Source organism: Anolis carolinensis, chromosome 1, assembly GCF_035594765.1.
Source record: "Anolis carolinensis isolate JA03-04 chromosome 1, rAnoCar3.1.pri, whole genome shotgun sequence".
Lineage (NCBI taxonomy): Eukaryota > Metazoa > Chordata > Lepidosauria > Squamata > Dactyloidae > Anolis > Anolis carolinensis.
The window spans coordinates 96121258-96126738 of record NC_085841.1 but is presented as its reverse complement, the minus strand read 5'-3'; positions in this window follow the sequence as shown (position 1 = coordinate 96126738).

The following is a 5481-nucleotide window of genomic DNA, read 5'->3' as shown; positions in this document are numbered from 1 at the left end:
GAGAGAGAGAGAGAGAATGATAAAGTGAGTGAGAAAGAGATAGTAGGGAGGAGAATGGCTAATATCAAGTGCAACCATTTCTTGTAAAGGAATGGTGCATATTTCCAATCACTCTGAAGACCATCATTTTAATAGTTCACGTGAGGTGCACCAATATTTATTTATTTATTTACAGTACTAACTGTGACAGCTTTCTTGGAAACCTCCTGTTATTTCTTTTTCTTTTTTGGTCATTTTTGTACCATACTGTGCACCATCACTCTTGCTCTTATACAAGTGACTACAGTTCTGATATTTCTCTCTTGCTCCACAAACAGATCTCTCTTTACCCTCAACTTCTGGATCCTCCCCTTTATTCTTCTGTATTCTTTCTGGAGGGCGCTCGCTCCCTACACCCCTCTCTTTCTGTCTTTGTAGTTGTCATCCATCCTTTTCCTCTTATTGCATCACTTTCATTTCACCCTCACATTACTCACTTTCTTTTCCCTGTTTCATAATGTTCTTCACGCAACTCTATTTTGGCCCCTCATCTCATTTCTGATATTTTTGTTACTGAGTTCATTGTATTGTTTTTGTTAAAATACAAAATAACATTTTTATATATACTATTATTATTTGACACCACCAACTACTTATCTCCAGCCAGAGGTGGTCCACAGGCGAGGCCAATTAAGCGGTCGCCTGTGGCACAATCGTTCCGGGGGTGCCGCCACGGGGTTGATGTGCAAGGTTGATGGGTTGAAGGCCTGCCAGCCACCCGTCCATGCGGGCCTTCCCAACCCATCAACCTTGCACTGTCTGTAAATCAACTGTGCGGCGGCGGCAGAGGGTGAGGCGGTGGCGCACAGCGGCACACAGGACGGGTGGGCCCACACCCACGTGCTCCCGCTCGCCCTGCGTGCCTGCATGCACTCGGCCGTCCTGCGTGCCAGCATACATTCTGGCGGCATGAGAGTGTGCACACCACCCAGAAGGTGGGCCCAGGCCAGCGAGCACCGCTGCAGCCGCCGCAGCAGCCTCTGGTTTGTGGGGGGGGGGGGGCACCTGGGATTGCAACATCCATGATTCATACTTCGTTTTTTTAACACGATTGTGAGGTCAGGAGTATTGTGCTCCAAAACTGTTTCAGTCTGTATTCCAAAGTCTCAGAGTAGTTTGACATATTCATTTTCTGTAACATTTTCAGTCTTGTGATCCCACCAGTTCTTTGTCACAGGGAGATGGTATTTGTGGCAGAAGTTCCAATGGATCATCTGAGCAATGGTATTATGCCTTTGCTTGTAGTCTGTCTGCACAATCTTCTTGCAGTAGCTAAGTATGTGATCCATCGTTTTGTTATTTCCTTGCAGAGTCAACACTTGGAATCTGTAGTCGACTTACCACTTCTTCTTCTTCTTCTTCTTCTTCTTCTTCCTCTCTTCCTCCTCCCCCTCCCCCTCCTCCTCCCCCTCCTGCTTATTCTCTCCATAAGAAGACTCAAAGTGGCTAACATTAAAATAGTATAATACTATCTTTTATAAGTATCTTTTGCCTTATCATTCAGAGCAATCATTGTACGAACCCAAGACCAAACACTCAAGAAATGCAATGAATGGGGACATAAGGATTCCATAATTTGGTCATACAGCCATGGATCGATGCCTTAGTGTCTGATAGCATTCTAATGGTTCCCAAACCTTGGTCCCCAGATGCTTTGGTCTTCATCTCCCAGAATTCCCATGAGCATTGGACAAGTCAGCTGAAGCTTCAAGGAATCGAATTCAAAACGATTGGTGGACCAAAATTTGGCGATAACGCACTGCCTTAGATAGTGGTCTTCAGTGTTACTTTCAGATGTGTTATAGTTACAGTAATAGAAAAGAATTGGGAAAAGTGATTCCCCACTAGGCATTTTAGTATTTCTTACACCCGGTACCCACCAATCTTGGCACAAAATTGGTCAACTTTTGTCCCCAGAAGCTTCCAGGCCAAGCTCAAATTGACTGATTTAAGCTATGTTTGCCAAATCCAATCTAGTTAAAGGGGAAATGAGACTTTTGCCCCCAAACTAGAAGACTGGGAATGGTAGGTGTGACTCTCCTAAGTTTCTGGTTGGAGTAACGGAAGTCCCCAACCCATGAAGGGTTTCAATTATTGAAAAAAAGAGTAATATGTCATTAATATTGGAAGTCCTTATTTCTCATAAGCGACAAAAGTTCTTGAGAGATACCCAGATAAAAGGAACTAGACAGTTGGAAAAACAGATGTGGTTGCAGCCAACAAATGAGGATCAACTAATCATCTGCTACATAATCACAGTAGCCAAAGGTGTTTTCTTTCAGGTGCTCTATTTTTACAGGCTTTCCAGAGGCTTTTTTTTTTGTTTTCTTTGAAGTATTGTGGACATATCTTCCATCTGTTGGCTTATTTGCAATGTTTGTGAACATCCTGGGAGAAATTTCTATAATGGGTGCCATAAAATGTTCCAAATAAATAAACAGTAACAAGTAAATGAAAGAAGTTGATAACACTGAGAGTATAGGCTATGGCTACTTCTACACTGCCATATAAAATCCAGATTATCCACTTTGAACTGGATTATATGGCAGTGTAGACTCACATAATCCAGTTCAAAACTGATAATGTAAATTATCTGCGTTGATATTCTGGATTATATGGTAGAAGGGTCCTATATGGTGAATTGACAGGGGCTGCTATGGCATTGCTATCTATATTTTAGCTCTCTCTCTGTGTGTGTGTGTGTGTGTGTGTGTGTGCATGTGCAAGGAGGGGAATGCTGGTGGTGGAAAGTAGAGCGTGGGGATGTCTGATCCAAGTGACAGTCAAAGGTGATGCAAAAGAAAACTAAATAACTACATCTGTATGAAATTGGGGAGAGGGTAACTGGGTAGTGGGAATGGCCCTCATCTCCTTGCAGTTTGTGCATTTGAGAAGGAGCAAGAGTGTCATCATTACTTTACCCCCCCCTCTCTTTCACACACACACACACACACACACAACTACAGGAGGATGAAAGGCAGTCCCATTTTCCCCATTGTTTTCCTCTTCTTCTGTATAGTTATTTAACAATTAGAGCAGCAGCGTCACAGGGCCTGCAGTGGGGCTCAAAGGTGTGGAACTATACAATATGAAAAATGAATGTTCCATGCCCACCTTCTAAGATCATTGCCTACATCTTTATTTAATTCTTGACACACTGACTACTGCTATTTCTGTGACTTAGGAGTTACAAGGAATACTTTACTAAGTAAACTTTTCCAATTGCTACCTGTTGTCTGTAACTGTGTCTGCACATTTTCAAAAATTGTCAGATAACCATGTGTGTGTGTGTGTGTGTGTGTTATTAGTGGCAGCTGGAAATCTTGCAGGGCCCTGTGACAGCAAGTTTGGTTTAAATTGTATTATGAAGTTCAGATAAGGAAACCCATGGACTCACACACTGGAAATTAAAGTTGACAGAACAAACATACGGGACAATTTGCGCATAATTTGCCGTTATTTATAGAAACATAGTAAAGTGATGTGATGCATAACCTTAAGTGTACTTTGAATTTTTCTATAAACGTTAGGGCTGTAGGAAATGCTTTAACAGAGAATTAGATTAAAGGTGTGTGCGAGCATGTGACTGTGTCTACTCCATCTACTTGCATTCTGTTTCTGCTTGCCTTCCAGAATGACAGGTGCGTAGAAATATTATACAGCCTAGGAGGAGAACTGGGCAAAGATGCACATAAGGGAGAATCATGGTTCTGCTTTTAATGAAAGAGTGTGGCTGCTTCAAAAACATATTCTGGGAGTGGGAGTGGGAGTAAATATACAGCGGACATAGCCATATTGTACTTTCCAAACTCTCCAGCTGATATCATTTGCCAGAGATCAATACTTTCTTTGCCTAGCCCTTTCCCAGAGCTATCTTACTAGCTCAGGCCAGACATGGTGAAGGGATTCTCCTGTTGCCAGCATTGATGGTTCAGCTGCCTGTCCAATAAACTTTTAGTGAGTGGGCACCATATTGTCCTTTGCTCTGTGGGTCAGTCCTGATTCTTCCATAGATCTTCAGTCCCCATTTCTGAAGCTGTTCCCTGAATACTTTGCACACAATTTATCAGTGGAGGAAAAAGATGATACACTTAGGCTGAAAAAATGGAATGCACAAATGTAGTTTTCCTAACTTTTGATAAGACTCCCACAGCAACATTCATTTTCTTGGCTTCTCCTAAGGTCAGACTCTATATACTTATACCATATAACAAATGTTTCAAATGAAAACCAGGGCATGTACAGTATGGCTAAGCAACATCACAATGTGATCAAAGTGGCACAGGTAACTAATGAGGAAGAATAGACAATCTGGGTTAAAAATATTTATATTAGGTGGATTTTTCCTAGCTGAAATTCATTATTTTAGTTTTGGATCCAATTTGTATAATTATTTAACAGTTATGTGAGCCCACATGGGAGTCCATGCTTCCCTAGACCATTCAATATTTCATCTCCCTCTGCTTTATTCAGTTATTCATTTATTCATTTTACCATTTTCACAATGATTGAGTCTAGAGGAGCATAGAAGCATATGACAAAGACTGAAATATGGTTTTAGTGTTTGCTAGTGCAGTGGATCATCAGTATTGTGAAATGCTGTGTATTACCTTATTCTGTTGTCTGTGTCCATCTAGAAGAACTTTGTATGATGCTTATCTGTTGTGTGAACGTCATGACTTGGTGCAGCAGCAACAGAGGACAACAAAAACTATACGTTGTCTTCCCTTGTGTACTGCGTCAATGTTTATTTTCTTAAAACCACCTCAACTTGCAAAACCACATGATAAGAACATGTGAGTCTTTTTCTATGTAGAATGTTTTTCTTTCTGTTTTGAATTGCATTGCCAGAATTCCTTATGATAGCTGGTTGTTTGTAGTCTGACTTCTAAATTTTGTTTTTTTTAAAAAACAAAATGAACAAGATTGCACCTGATTCCACCATAGCTGAGAACTGAAAATGATGATAATATGTCATCATTCTCAGAAATAATCCTATAGCATTATTAGAGATGGGGGCTTGTGTGTGTAAGTGTGTGTGAATGAATGGCATCCTTCAAGACCATGTTCTTCAAAAAGTGGTCACAATTTAAAAGCCATATAGTTGTATCTTAAATTATCAAACCATTTAAAAAGAAAAATACAAAAGTCAGATCAAATAATATCCTATTTCAATTTTTAACAACATTCAATACTGTAAAATCACCTTTTATTTCAAAGCAAAAGATGCATGTTTCCAAACAGCAGCCACAGATGGACCCAGAGAAATATCTTGTGGGAGAAAATTCCATTGGAAAGTTGTCACCTTGGAGATGTTCCACCCCCTCTCTTTAGAGGCAGCCAATGTTATGGATCTGAATGGTGGGATAGTGAGCAGAGTCATTAAGGTTATCTCAAGGCACAGGAAAAACCATAGGTAGGTAGACCATCAAATACAACTAG